This window comes from Pleurodeles waltl, chromosome 6, assembly GCF_031143425.1.
Source record: "Pleurodeles waltl isolate 20211129_DDA chromosome 6, aPleWal1.hap1.20221129, whole genome shotgun sequence".
In the NCBI taxonomy this organism is placed as follows: Eukaryota; Metazoa; Chordata; class Amphibia; order Caudata; family Salamandridae; genus Pleurodeles; species Pleurodeles waltl.
Genome location: NC_090445.1, coordinates 383683963 through 383700655, shown reverse-complemented (window position 1 = coordinate 383700655; position 16693 = coordinate 383683963).

Here is a 16693-nt window from a genome sequence, read left to right as displayed (position 1 = left end):
AGAGTATATGGTTTGTGTTGCCCCTATCCCTATGTGCCCTCATTGCAATCTATTGTGACTGTACATTGCTTGCATTGCTTTCTATTGCTATTACTGCATATTTTGGGGGTTGTGTACATATATCTTGTGTATATTTGCTATCCTCATACTGAGGGTACTCACTGAGATACTTTTGGCATATTGTGATAAAAATAAAGTACCTTTATTTTTAGTATATCTGTGTATTGTGTTTTCTTATGATATTGTGCATATGACACTAGTGGTATAGTAGGAGCTTTACACGCCTCCTAGTTCAGCCTAAGCTGCTCTGCTAAGCTACCTTTTCTATCAGCCTAAGCTGCTAGACACCCCTCTACACTAATAAGGGATACCTGGACCTGGTGCAAGGTTTAAGTACCCCTTGGTACCCACTACAAGCCAGGCCAGCCTCCTACAATACCAAGGTGTCCTTTCGGTAGGAGGTTAGGCCTATTATGATAGGGTATTGAGACATATTATATACTTTATGTCTTTCCATGCTAACGCAAGATGGTGGGGGTCTTCGTAATCATGACTCTTGTCTTTACATTTATATTTCTTGCAGTGTTCATTGTCCTAATCATTGCAGCCCATGCAATTTACCGTATTGGATTAAATAAAAACTAATGAAACATTACTGCATCTTCGTTATTGGCTGTGTTTGGATGAGCCATGATATGTCTGTGAGAAAGGGGTAATCTCTGTTTAACCATGACACTCCCTGAGATGCCATACTTCTGAGTCCATGCGTAACGGCTGCCACAAAACACCTTTAACTGTTACTTTAACTGGGTTATTGGTGAGGTACTAATAGTGAACCGGAAGGGTTGGGACTACAGCTGCAACTTGTTGTAGGATAGGCATAGTCACCTACAAACATAAGTACTGTCATCATTGAACCAGCAGTCTTCCCCAGAGCAAGAGTCCAAATTACGACAAGCGTTTTCTTTCATGTGTGCAAGTACTAAGTGTGACTACAGTGGTATTGCATGAGCTCTGCATGTCTCCCAGATAAGCCTTGGCTGCTCATCCACAGCTACCTCTAGAGAGCCTGGCTTCTAAACCCTGACCACACTACACTAATAAGGGATCCCTGGACCTGGTATAAGATGTAAGTACCACAGGTACCCACCACACACCAGGCCAGCCTCCTACAACCAGCTGCATGGATCCAAAGACCACACATTTTAGGGTATTTTGAGAGTATCGTTAACAGTTAAAGTAGCTGTGTCACACGCAGAGACAAAATTTAGGGATGCATAAAGTATGCCTCCCAGGGATCGGTTTATCTTGCTTTTCTTAATTTATTCACCAGGGCCATTTCTTGACTGACCTCTCCCTAGAAAGATGCAAACATATATCAGATGATGAATAATCATGCACCCTTTCCACCACAATTTGTGTTATGTTAAGCAGAGTGTATGCCCTGGAGAGGCTTAGGCATTATTCAGCATACTAACATTTCTATGATTCTGCTCGTACATGCATACATTTCTCCACAGGACATGGCTCCTAGAACACCGAGCTATCAATGGCCCTCTTGATATCCTATTCGGCAGGTGGCACTGCTTAAATGTCTGTTCCTTTGTTTCAGGTGAACATGCCATTAAGATGTGCCACAACACATCTTATATCAGTGTGGCGGGATAAAGTCTTAGGCGGAAAGTTTGTTTGGCCCATATATAACGTAGTCAGAAGGCACATTAGTAGAAACCATATCACAAGCAAAGTAGCCACGTAGATAGAAAGTATTTGAAGCCAGACTACTTGAGCTGAGTTTAAGCTTGCTGACTTAGTCACAGATGATTCAATTTGTGGCCATAGAAAATCATGTGGAAGAGTCACAGCAGAAAGTTTCTAACAAGTTGGAATTACATTCCCCTTATGTTTCTCATTACTGGCCTAGCCCTGAGTGGCAATGAGTAGAACAAATCACTGCTCAAAAAGCCATGTTCGGCAATTCCTCACTGCTGTGAGTCCTATGTTAAATCTCATAAAATGCCTGCTGGGTAGTAGTGGTTGAGCAACACCACTCATTGCACAGAGCGGCGGGGAATGTTTTTCTTCTATTGTGAAGGGTTGGCTAGAAAAAAGGAAAGCAGCTATCAGAAGCCTTTGCAACCTCTTCACTTCTGGCCAAGGGATGGAGGGCCAGGATCAGCATGAGATCGCTATGTCTTACACTGGATCTCTTCCTGGAAAAGTTGGACGTAAAGAATATCTGAAACAATCTTTAGAGCATCCCTAATGATTATACAACATGGGGTCTGAAAGCAAATATTTCTATATTTGAATTAGCTTTTTCTGTTCCCAAAATTAGATAATCTGGAATGGGGGCCTCCAAGAAGTAGCTTGGGAGATACTGGTTGCAGGAGGATGGCCTGGTGTGTGGTGTGTCCCTATGGTACTTACACCTTATACCATGTCCAGTTATACCTTATAAGTGTGGTGTGTAGGCAGTGTCTGGAAGCCAGGCTCCCTAGAGATAGCTGTGGCTTATCTAGGGGACATGCAAAGCGTATGCAATACCACTGTAGTCACACAGTACTCACACACATGAAAGAAAGTAATCAGTGTTACAAAAACAAAGGTACTTTATTTTGGTGACACAAATACTTAAAATCCCACAGAGACTATACTCCCTTAGGAGGTAAGTAATACACAAATTATATACACTAGTATGCAGTAATAGAAATAAAAACAGTACAGTTAGTAAAAATCACAATAGTAAGAAATGGGCCTGGGGAGCACAAACCATATACTAAGAGAGTGGAATGCGAAAGTTGGTCCCCAACCTAGGCAAGTGTAGTATGTAGAGGGGAGCTGGGAGTACTAGAAAAGCCCAAAGGTAAGTACCACAACCCACCCCAACGACCAGGAAGGCAGGAGTAAATCACAATAACTTCCCAGAACACACAAAGAGACGAGAAGAAGAATTTCACAAAAACCTAGAAGAGACTGCAAGACACCAACAGTGGATTATTGGATGAGAAGACCTGTGAAAGAAGGGGACCAAGTCCAAGAAGCACAGAAGAGTCCAGGAAGAGCAGGAGCCCGTGCTAACCTGGAGCAAAAGGAAAACCAGCTGTGGAGAAGAAAAGTCAGTACTGCACCTAAAAAGACGAAGTTGGGTTCCTGGAGGATGCATGTGATGTCCCACGCTGGATGGAGGATTGCAGTCAGGTTTGTGTTGTCGGAGTCCACCAACAAGCCTTGGCACATGCAAAGCTTGCGGTTAGCAGAAAATGGTGTAGCCGGGAGCAGGAAGAACCAGGTGGACTCTAGCCAGGAGGGGGAAGTCAGAGAGGGCCCTCAGCCACAAAGAGAGCCCACAGAACACCAGGCAGCACTCACACGAGCCCCACAGGTTAGGGACAAGAAAGCTGCAGAAGATGCCCACATAGCACTACGACAATGGCTCCCACTCCGCTGGAGAATGATTCAGGAAGCTGTGCCTCACAGGATGGAGTGTAGGGGCCAGAGCTACAAGATGCATGAAAGACTCAGAGGAAGGTTGCCAACAAGTCTTGGCAGCTGTAAAAGACGCTGTGAACTGTGGTACTGTCTTGCATGGGGTGGCAAGGTCTTACCTCCACCAAAGTAGAACACCTGGAAGAGAGGACCGTCAGGACCACTTCAGTCCACCACCTGTGATGCAGGATCCACGCAGCTCAGCAGGAGAGGGGATCCACGCAGCTAGTCGATGTCGCAGTTAGTGCCTGCAGAAGGAGTGACTCCTTAACCCCAAGGGAGGTTTCTTCTTCCTTCTGATGCAGGCTGAAGATGGGCTGTCTCCAGAGGATGCACGACCAGGAAACTGTTGCAGTTGCTGGCAGGAGCTGGAGATACATTGTTGCAGGAGGCGTCTTGCTTCTTTGTTGCAGCTTGTCAAGTTCTGGAGCATCCAGATGCAGTTTCTTCGGTCAGACGTCCAAGAGGAGGTTGCAGAGGAATCCTGCTGGAGTCTTGCAATCCAAATCTGAGGAACTTCCCAAAGGAGAGACCCTAAATTGCCCTAAAGGGGGATTGGTCACCAAACAAGGTAAGCACCTATCAGGGGAGGGCTCTGTCATCACCTGCTGGCACTGGCCACTCAGATGCTCCCAAAGTTCCCTGCCAACCGTTATTCCAAGATAGCAAAACCTAGGTACCCTCTGGAGGAGCTCTGAGCACCACCCCTGGGGTGGTGATGGACAGAGAAGTGGTCTCTCCCTTTTCCTTTGTCCAGTTTTGTGCCAGAGCAGGAACTGTGATCACTGAACTGGTGTAGACTGTTTTATGCAAGGAGGGCACCAAATGTGTCCTTCAAAGCACTTCCAGTGGCTTGGGGAGGCTACCCCTCCCCAGCCTGTAACACCTATTTCCAAAGGAGAGGGTGTAACACCCCTCTCCCAAAGTAAATCCTTTGTTCTACCTTCCTCGGCTCCAGCTTTACAAGCAATAGGAGGGCAAAAACCAGGCTGTGAGGTGGCAGCAGCTGGGGCTGCCTGGAAAACTTCAGAAGGCTGAAATGACAACACCAGGGGTCCTCTAAGGAGCCCCCAGAGTGCATGGAATCATATAACCAATGCTTGCAAAAGCCTTGAGGTATGATTCCAACATGTTTGATGCCAAACATGCCTGTGTTCGAAGTTACCATTATGTAGCTGGACGTAGGTAGTGACCTATGTCCAGTACAAGCATAAAATGCCGTCCCTGCACTCAGGAAGTCTAGGGAAATGGGCCTGGAGTTCATGGGGGCACCTCTGCTAGTGCAGGGGTGCCCTCACACACAGGTACTTTACACCCTGCCCTCAAGGCTGGAAGGCCTGAAATAGGGGTGACTTATAAGTGACCTGGTGCAGTGAAAAGTGGCAGTGAAGGGGTACTTGCTCCTTTTCGCACAGGCTGCAATGGCAGTCCTGCAGAAGCATTTGCATGGGCTCCCTATGTGTATAAGAAAATATGCTGTAGCCCATAGGGATCCTCTGGAACCCCAATGCCCTGGTTATCTAGGAACCATATACTAGGGACTTATGAGGGGGCACCAGTATGCCAATTGTGTGTGAAATACAGACTTTTGGTAGAGAGAGCATAATCATTGGGGTTCTGGTTAGCAGGATCCCAGTAGACACAGTCAAACACACTGACAAACAGGCCAAAAGTGGGGGTAACCAAGCTAGAAAGAGGCTACTTTCCTACACTGGTAGCACACCAATACCATGGAAGTAGCTTGTAGAAGGGAATCAGGGCTCAGGACGTCATTCAGAGCACCTGGGCACAATGAAGAAGGAAGCAGTGCTCATCTGAGTTTCTTGGGGTGGCAGTCAACCAAACCAATGGCAGGGCCTGACAGTAACACACACTCTGAAAGCCTGTGTGACCTGCAATATGACCACCTTTCTCCACTTCCAGTCCAGCAAAGCTGCATTAGCATTGGTAATTTTGCAAGGTCAGTCTATGTCACACTCTGTGTAAACACTTGAAAGCTTATTTACAAGCCCCTCTGCGCTACAAGAACATCACTTTTATGAGAGTCCGACGAGGCACACTGCAGATACATATCTATTATGCTACGTAAAGCCACCCTGAGTGGCTTTTCATCTCTTTTTAGATATGGAGTGAGACAATGCAGTGCAACTCACTGTGTGGCCCTACACTGTGATAGGGAGGAGTCCAATCAGCATTATAGTGGGAGTTCTTAACTAACACTCATGGCATTTGAAACATTCCCAGATTTATGAGATTTCATAAACCTAGGAATGCGTCAAAAGCTTACGCCTCCCAATGGGAAGCTTATCGAGGAAAAATAACTTTATTTCTCCTCTTTTTTTTTCCTCTTTCTGTGTCCTGCATTCTGCAGCACACATGGAAAGAGGAAAAGGCCTTCATTGATTGTTTTTGTGCAGGAAGGTGTCACTTCCTGCAAAAAAACAATCATCCCTACAAAGCAGACACCCTTGCACCCCCTGCAAAGGTTCCTGCATTGGCGCATGGCAGCCCACTGTGTGCCAGTGCTAGGGGAAAAGGACAGAAATGCTCTGTATCTCAGAGATACAGTATATTCCCGCTCTTTCCTTTTGACACAGGGCTACTGCCCTGCACCATAACCTCGTAAATGATGCACTTGGTTTAGAAAGAAGAGTGTAAAAAGTAGCTGGATTGGAGTTATTTTAGTACTGGACTAGAGAGGGTCGGAGTGTAAGTGTGTGAGAAAAGCAGTGGCTCAGCCGCAGCGGTTTCTAGGGGTTAAATATAGAGCCAGAAAGGAAAATCCTCACTTCCTTCAGTGGGATGGGTGTGATGTTTGCACGCATTTGTGTGCATGCATGTTGTCACGTTTATGTACATGTTGCTTATATGTGTGCATACCTAGCATTGTGTCTCTCCTTGAAACCCATGCCCGAACTGGCCCGCTGCTCTGTCATAGGGATTTCAGCACAAAGCTGTCTGTGCCATAATATTAATAGTCTTTGAGTAATATGGCATTTTTAGAAAATGGGTTTATTACCAAAGCAAGATTTTATTTAGCGAGTTAAAATTGTTGAATCTAAATAAAAATGGTGCATCTGCAGGAAAACTATGTAATTTTCAGAAACTGATATGCTGGTGCTTGAAAGGAAAATGATTGCATTTACAAAACATATTCAAAGCTTATATTTGAAAGATAATTCATACTGAGAATGACCTATGTATTGTTGCTATTCTTTTGTAGGAAAGAGTACTTGCTGCTATGGCTATTACTTCACAAGTCAAGGAGGCATTCCATGTTACAAAAGCTTTTTCTGACATAACTCTTGGTAACCTTGTCTGATGCTTAGGAGTGGTAATTACTACTAATCCTGCATGCGATGGTCACTATTTTTATTTTGTTCAAACGTTGTCACTTTTGCAACATTGATGAAATGTGTTAGTAACTTTGGGTGATTTTCATTTATTGAAGTAGCTTGTTTTATAGAAAGGCTGAATCTAGGGACAGGTTATCCCCAGTCGTTATAAGGCTAGGAAAACTGTAGAAACCCAACATTCCGATTCACAGTGTAGTGCTACTTATTTACTCATTAAGCAACAGCCATTTAGGGCCTGTCCTGAGTTTTCTAGCTCAACTTTGCCCTGACAACCAGAATTTTACCAGTCAAACCTCCAGTTTACCACAGAGGCATGATATCAAGCATTGTTTTTGTACTGGAAGTATAGTCTTCCAGAACAGCATACCATGCTAAGACAAATGTATCAACTTTTCCCACTTAGGGGCAAATTTATGGAAAGTGGTTCTGCACCCAGTACAGCGCCACTTTCCCTGCGCCCCTTACCACCCCCCTACTGCAACGATGTGTGCACCCTACTTAAAATACGGCCCACCATGGTGCAGGGTAGAAGGCAATAGCATTATTTCTCATTACGCTGTTGATGTACTCTGCAGAAGTAGTGCCAAAATATTGGCGCTACTCCAGCAGAGTACATAGGGCCCCATTCTAAAGAATGTACGCCTCCTTTGAATGCCTGCTCTTGAGCAGGCGTTAAAAGTGCTGTTAAAAATGGTGTAAGGAAATCTCATAGATTTCCTTACGCAATTTTTCCAGCTCCCCTAACGGGGAAATGCCCCCTTTGCATACATTATGCGTGGCACAGGCATAATGTAGCGCAAAAGGTTACAGAGTGGCTCAATGCATGCATTGCGGCACCCTGTAAACAGGGCGCAGGGTTTTCAGCCTCATTGGGCCACATTAATGTAAAAAATAATGAGGTTAAGGTGGTGCAAGGTGGCACTAGTGCATTATAAATATGTATTCTTTACAGTGCAGCACGTATGCAAGATTTGAAAAGTTTGGAGAAAAATATATTTTGTAGTGCTTTACAACTGCCTAAAGGATGAGTATTTTTAGACTCATATCCCTGTCTACAAATGCTAATAGATATGGTACTGCATCAACATCAATGGGTGGTAGCATAGGAACCCATGTACCACACCAAGGTACACCCTCTTGATGCATATTAAAGTAAAGCAGTACATACTTTTCAGCACAAATAACGTCTACATTAGACAGTAAAGAAGAAGTTATCACTTTTTGCTGGTTTGCGTCACTTTTGCTGACTTTTCACGGGTTAAAAATCTTTACCAAAAGTCAAGTTGAGAAGCCTGATGTGACTTTCTCCTGTCTATTACTGAAGTGTGTAACTAAAAGGTTCCTTTTTTTCCTAAACATTTATGCCTGTTTGCAAAATTTTGGAAAAATTATGAAATATTAAATGTAATTCTATGAAGTGCAAAACTGGCATTTGGTGCCATATTTCAGCAAAAAAAAAACATCAGAAGTAAGGACCAACTTTGTGCTAAAAAGTAACACAAAAAAACACAATCACAACAAATGGAAGCTGCTTGCATTCCGGTCGCTCACTTTGTTCCTAAGTACTAGTGTTGATTTTTTGCTGAGAATGGCGCATAATTACATGATGTGGCATACTATTGTAATTGTCGGCATTTGATGTGACAAATGTAACACAAAATTATGCAATATTTCGTCCGTGTACTAGAACTTTTGCCATGGCCTACTTTTAAGTACTGCAGAATGGTACAAAACGGTAACTTAAGAAATACAGCTTCATGACTTTAGAAGAAACATTTTCAGCAAATGCATGTTCTAAGTCACACCACATACAATCACTGTGTATAAACTAGGGTCACGGATTTCACTAATGTCCGCGAGCCCTGGGAGCATTCCTGAAGTGTTGGTGTTATTGTCATCCTGTCTTTTATGGCAAATCAAGCAGACCGTTTCCAGGATACGCCTTGTTTGTGTGCCAAATTGTTGACTCTGCTTCTTTGTTCGAGTGGAACAAACTCCGTATAAGAAAATGGTTGCATGGGGAATCCCTGTTGCCCAATGAATATGTATCATTTTGATTAATTCGGACACTTGCGTCAGAGTAAAGGTTGGCAATGGGTCCTTGTCCCAAGACGTATTTGCAACAACAGGGGGATCAAACACAGGTGTGTTGTGTCTCTTTTACTGTTTAGTCTTCATTCTGCAGTCGTTGGTTCTGTCTTCCAAAAGGCAAGCTCATTCACACTATGAATAGGGCGGGCAACATATACAAGTTTAGAACTATGCTGATAAATTAGTTATCCGAGACCGAACTAGCATTGGTCTCCAGAGAGCGTTAAATTAACCCAGCGCATGTCAATTTGCAAACAAGCCTGTCGCCAATCAGTCAAGGATGATGGTCTTTGGCAGGCATAAAAATAAGACCAAGGAGTCCAGACAACTGGGCACTTCCACCTACAACTATTATACTGCCTGTAGATAGTTAGGATGTTGACCAAATGATCAGAGATGCCTGAGATATTGCCAGTCTACTTTCAAGAACAGTGGTGCCATTAATACGCTTGCTTTGTGAAGGCTAAATGCAACGATTTTGAGTTCCTCTTTTTACGTATATCCTTTTATTAGTAATTTCATAACAACAATATTAGTCAGTAAAATGTGGCAGATAGGCGTGATGAAGTTCGGATACAGAGCTTTCTCAAGTGTTTATATTACGTCCTCCATGCAAATCTTAGTACAAGTATAGCATTTTAAGACTTCAGAAAATATCTGTGTGGAACCCTATAAGTAATTAACCAAAGTAACAATCGTGATGTAATTATTGCAAGATGCATTAAAGTGTATATGAAAAATCAGAGTGGCCTATGATCTGGGGGAATCTGCAGATTCTTATGCAAGGCCTGCCCTGCTTCTCCATCTTCTGGCAGTTTGTGATCTCCTCTGGTGAGCATCATCTGGATTTCCTCTGCTGTACACTAGAGTTCCTCTTCTGAAGCCCCGTTAAAAGTCGTTAGAGCCAAACGCTTCCCAGCCATGACCTTGAAAGAGGCCATTAACACACTAAGGATTGCCCCACCTTGAGTGTGTTACACTGGAAGATATTTAGAAATAAAATCCACATACCACAGTCAGGCCCCAGATAAACATGGGGTTTGGTCTGGCTAGGAAAGATAGTCTTTAAAGCAGCACTCTTTAACTGCTGTCATCAAATCAGAAATGTTGGCCAAGTTCTCTTGAAAACAGCTATAAAGCCCATTATTCTGAAGGAAAGCAACAGGTTAATCCCTAACTAAATTCTTTTAATTAGCCATACAGGACCTTGGAATTCCAACTACATGGGCAAAGAACCCATTCAGCATATCTTTTAAAGCCATCAATAACTATAAGCTGCTTTTATACTCCTGGGTTTTGGACTTTATATTGATGCAATATTTTTTAATAAGTCATGGTATGATTTGATTTATATACGCAAATATGTTTGTGTGCACTTCCTCTTATTTCCGCTCAGAACATTTAGAATAGCCTAAAGAATGTGGGTATTAATTTACTGAGATGCATATTTTGCCTTTGTTGGACCTAGCCCCATCTCCAGGGTCATCCCCAAACCTTTTGCTTCCTTCCGCCTATTTTGTCTGACCAGTTTTTGTTGGCTTTAGGACTCTTGGCACTTTACCACTGCTAACCAGTGCTAAAGTGCATATGCTGTCTGTGTAAACTGTATTGGTGGTTGGTTTATCCCTGATTGGCATATATGATTTACTAGTAAGTCCTTAGTAATGTGCACTAGAGGTGACCAGGATTTGTTAATCAAATGCTACTAGTGGGCCTGCGACACTGGTTGTGCCACCCACATGAGTAGCCCTGTAAACATGGCTCAGACCTGCCACTGCAGTGTCTGTGAGTGCAGTTTTAAACTGCCAAATCGACTTGGCAAGTGTACCCACTTGCCAAGCCCAAACCTTCAATTCTTTTACATGTAAGGTATCCCTAAGGTCGGCCCTAGATAGCTCCATGGGCAGGGTGCAGTGTGTCTTAAAGGTAGGACATGTACTGATGTGTTTAACATGTCCTGACAGTGAAATACTGCCAAATTCGGTTTTCACTGTTGCAAGGCCTATCTCTCTCATGGGTTTACATGGGGTCTGCCTTTAAATATCCTTTAACCTCAATTTCCCTTTGGGAGCAGATAGAGATGTTGAGTTTGGGACCACAATTTAAAAATACATCTTTTGATAAAGTTGGTTTTTAAGTTGTCTGTTTGAAAATGCCACTTTTAGAGAGTGGGCATTTTCTTGCTTAAACCTTTCTGGGACTCTGCCTGCATGTGTTTTCCCAGGCTAAGTCAGACAGACAGTTGGGCTGTTTTTGAATATCCACTAGAGAGTAACACACAGGGAGCTGGTGTGTAGCCTGCATACCCTGATGGGTCATCTGGGATAGAGTGGAGGGAGAAGCTAACACTTATACCGAAATGGGGGTGCCTGGCCTCACACAATGCAGCCCCCAACCCCCTGGTGTGAGTCTGGCACCAGGCCTGGGCAAGGCAGTATCTTGTGAACAACAGAGACTTTCCTTTGAAGTTTGCCTACTTCAAATGGAGAAAGGGGCATAAATAGTGGACCCAAATCCCCAGATGTTCAGATTACTTCACAAATTCAAGCGGAACCTCTCCCAGGAGAAGAGCTGAAGGAAGACTGCTGCCCCTGCCTGTGACTGTGCTTTGTTGGGCTAACCTGCAGTTGCTGCTCCGGCCTGAGAAAGAGGACAAAGACTGCACTTTGTGGTATATTTCTGCTTGTGAAGTGTCTCCAAGGGCTTGGACTGAGTTTGTCTCCTGTTTTGAAATCTCAGGACCATCAAAGACTTCCCCTTCCAGCACCTGAACTCTCTGTTGATGCTCCTGCCAAGTGGTGCCCTATCCAGTCCCTCGGCCCTTGTAAGGTGAAGCTGGTAGAACAAGGACTGCAATCCATTCACAGAAAGCCATGTGGGGGAAATTTTGACGCACCACCTGCAACCCGGCTGTAACAATGATGTGTCACCTGCCTTGTGGCTAAAATCAATGCACCACCTGCATCAGGGCTGAGAAATCATTGCATCACCTGCATTGCAGCTGGAGAAACAGCGCAACACCCTCTTGTGGCTGCTGAAAATGACGCAAACCCCACGCAGCGCAGTTTTCCATCACTGTGCAGCCAGATATCACACACATCATCACTGGGCATCAAAATCAACTTGAACCTGTGTGGATCCAAGGTGCCTTGTCCAGAAATCAACACATTGCTTTCTTGCGGGAGAAGAAATAATACACGGCCTCACTTGCGAGTAAGGAATCAATGCATTGCTGACTTTTTAGATGCACGCTCGCCTAGATCTGAGCTTTGTACACAAAGATTTTTGTTCATTAATTTGCTCTTTTTTTCACCAAGTCGGGTTTTATTCACATCCTTTTTTATTTTGTTAAAGTAATAAAATTCGTAACAAGGCATAATGACAAAAATTACTAATTTTCTATCAATTTCTGTTACTCTATTTTAGATTGGTATGCCTGCTAGGATTTTCAATAATCATACGCAATAAACCTTTTTTGTATTCTTTTGATAAAGGTAGCTCACTAGTGATTTAATTACCCTGCCATTTTAGTGTATGTCTAGTTTCAAATGTTACAATGCAAGGGATCAATTTTCCGTGCTTGACATATTTACTTGTAACCACAATAAACTCCCTTTGTGCTTAGGAACATCCCAAGAGCACCCAGTATGCAGACCCCACCTCCCTGACAGAATTTTTTAATTGAATTGCTGATCCACATCTAGTTTGCGAGTTGTATCGCTTTACATTGCTACAAATGTGCTGCCAATGTTTGAATACTAGATCACATCATGCATTTTAATTGAGGTATTTCCTAATATTTTGTGTGGATCCTCGTGTGGTGCAAAGAGACTCCAAGTATTGCTTTGGTTTACTTATTAATAAAAAGGCCCACCAGTCTAGTGCAAAATTGTGTACTACTATGCAACCACCTGCACAACCCTAGATCTAGACATACACATGCAGATGTAAATTGATTGCAATTTTTCTCTAGGTTGATCCTCTCCTAAACCTCCTTAACAGCTTCATCACTAGCTCTTTTTGAATGGGGCTTCAATTAATATTTTATCAGAAAGCATGTATTCAGAGCCTGTATTGTTTCTGTGCTTAGCAATGTTTAGTTGGTCTTCTGCTCATCCATACACAGTACATCAGCAGCATGTTCCTGGTGGGGCACATTTCATATACTTCAAGGTCAAAAGTTGTAGATTCAGAAGTATTAAAGTCCTGTTTCCTATCGGATGATCTGCATTCAAATTTTATAGAGGTGGTGCAGGGAAATCAATGTCCATTTCACTGAATATGCAGTTGGTCATTAGTAACCCCATGTGTTTAGTTACCTTATCATGTGGTAGTGGTGTTTGTTGCCTTAAAATGATTTTTCCATCAAGCTGGTAATCATATTAACATTCAGTGCATGGTTGCTGCCCACACAAATTAGTAACTGTGTAATGTAACAACATCTAAGCAGCCCAGGGAATTAGATCTAGAAGCACTCTCATTATCTTCCATTGGCTGCAGGGAATGTAACACATGCAAGTCCTAGAAGAGAAGTGCAAGCCAACAAACTTCCTCTGATCATAGCAGCAACTACCTCCTGCTCACCATTCCAACTTGCATTCTGAAAACATTGCTGCAGTCACAGACCAGAGCACATCCGCTGTTCACAACCTGTGACACTGGATGTGTTCTGAGATTGAATACATCTTCCGTATGGAGTAGAGTATTACCCTAGAAGCAACAGCAATAAGACTGTTAATACATGTGCATGGCTATATATTTTTAGTATGAAGCACTTTTCACAGATGCACCTTTATTTTGCCTCTTCATGCCTAATGGAAATGTCCAAAGTGAAACATATGGCATCCTACATTCAGTAGGAGAGCTGATAATAGTCACCTTCTTAGAATGTTGTGAACATTACATAGAAATTAGCAAAACACTTGAAATTCCAAGCCATCAGCCTGGCCATCGCGGCACCCTCTGAAATTGCTTCCTTGATCCACTGTCCTGCTCACCTTGAGTGGCGTAATTAAACTTGAGGAGGCCTCCATGCAAAGTACATGGAGGGGTGCCCCACCCCCCCCAACGACCCAGTCAGGATCTCCCTGGCCAGGGACCTGGCACCCGAGCACAGAGTGCTGTGCTGAGCGGTCCCCGGGAGCTTAGGGCCCTCACACCCCCACACCTAAGGAGCTGCAGGGGCTATTATTACACCACTGCCCACCTCCTTGAGAAGTGGACACTGGGAGTGGATGCCAGACACAACATTTCTTATGTAGGCTAAATGTAAAAAGCTGAACTTGCCATGAAGGATCTGGTGCCCCTTAGACAGTGCTGCTGTCTAAAGGTGGGGAAAGTGATAAAGGCAGTACTCGAATTTGTTTTTATGACTGAGTGGCGGTTTGTAAGGTATGTACGACTCCTTACATCACACACATTCCTGCAGTGTGCCTAGTGAATACTTTCCCGCAATGGTGAATATTATTTAGGGAGGGACACACAAGCTGGCCACTGACAAAAGTGGTGAGGTCACTTACCATACTCAGACATGAAGATTGTGTGCACACACAACACATACGAAAACATTAATTGAAACCACTTGTGCAGTACTGCCTATAACGTGGTATTTGAACCTCATCATGATTTAAAGTGTTCATCTAAACCTATTTTACGCAACAGGAAAACTGCTAATTGACCTGAATGCCTGATTGGTGTTAGTACTAAAAAGGGACCCATTGCATTTTGAGCTGGTTTTAATACTAATTCGTGGTTCTAAGTATGTGTGCTAATCACTGCTCTGAGCGTATTTGGTATTAATGCTATATAAACTCAAAAATGGATATCATTTAATTAAATTTTGTCTTTATGTTTTTAATTAAGGTTTGTGTTCTAAGCTAGATTTGGAAAAAAGAGAATGACTTACAATAGGTTGTTTACAGGCGATTGTCCAAAGTACGTAGGGTCTGATTTATGAAACGTTAGCGCCACTTTTGCATAAAAAAATGAAGCCAAGATGACCATAACTTTTCATAAATCAGGCCCTATATCCGCTACCATATGGACAATATCTCAAGAGATAGTTTGACATCACAGTAGGTTCACTGAACATAAAAGAACGTAGAAATCTAAGGTCATTAAGCTGACTTTTATATGTGAGGCAATATAAACATTTAAAAGATAACACCAAGTAACCCTTTTTTAGACCTCTTGGATGAAAGTCTTTGAAGTCAGTGAAGCCTAGGCAGATTATAGACTAGTGTCTAAATGCGTGATATAGTCGTTCAAAATGTGTCACTTACAAAATCCGAAGCACCTGAGTCGATTATTAATTTAATAAACTCTTGAAACATTCTCATATTATTACACTTTTATGCACAACTATTTTCGATATTAAAGAGTACTGACTATTGGAAGGAAGCCTACAATACAGCTGAAGTGGCCCCTGACATCTTTTGTTGATCGCCAGCAAGCTTAATTGTAACAACTTGATTCAAATGAAGTAGTTATCTACAACCAAGTATTGGGATGCTCCTCAAAGATTTTACAATTTACGTGCAAAGGTCCAACCAGTGAAGCTGAGGATTATGAATGCAGTCTTCATTGCAAAATAAAAGAAACAGAACATGCCAGTCATTGCTGCAAAAGTAAACTCTGATACGGGTAATGTTCTGACTGAAATGTCTGTAACAGCTGTTGCTACTTTCTGTCATATCTTTAATCTTTCATGTTTTATTTTGTAGCAAATTTTACACAAAGTGTAATGTTCAAACTCCTATTCGCATCTCAAATAAAAACAATAAAATAGTAGCTGAGGATCATGCATTTCTATACGAAAGTCACATCAGAGAGATCCAGAGACAGATATGCAAACGTGCAATGAACATTTATAAGTAGATCATTATTGGAATTACCTTCATGGATGATGAAGGGGATGCGAGGGTATATTTAGTTTTCTGTTCGGAAAAACATTCTAATTTCCAATTCATACGTTTCTAAGGTATAGATTTTAAAAGGAGTCTGTCTGCAACATTGTCTCCTAATTCGGAAATAAAAAGAAAACTGTGGACGCCTGTGGAACTTTCCGGACATATGGATCAATGAAGGACAACGGACCTGATTTCACCTTGTTCTAGAATGTGATTCTCATACAGGAATTTATAAACCTGTGTATGAAGGATGTGTCCACCTCTACTAAACATCATTGGGAGCTTGGAAATGCATCTCCTGGGAAATATAGCCAATTAGGTAGAAGACATCTAATGTAAATTTCACAAACACCAATTTAGGAATGCTCATTTGGGATTATTTTATTATTTTCTACAAACATAACTCATTACAAAGGCATTGATTACAAGAAAAATATTGCACATGCATGAATACTGGTGTGTATTTCTATGTATTAAGAAACCAATGAGAACGGCCACTGTAACCACTATTTTTACAATAAGTCATTCTATGATTAGGTAGATAAGAGTCACTTATGATAACACACAAAGGGCCTGCTTTAGAATTTGAAGGAGGGGATGACAGATACTCCATCCACGGTATGACAGGTTCCGAAGGCTATTATGGAATTTTAATATGGTGGATGGGATATCTGTCACGTTTGTGAAGGAGTAATCCCCTCCGCCAAACCCTAAGGGCCAGATTTACAAGAAAGTGGTGCATCACAGCTGATTAAATTGTGCCCCCCATCCCACTGGCACTTAACAACATCATGGTACTGCCATATTTACAATATGGTGCACCATGGTGCACGTTAGGACATTAGTGTT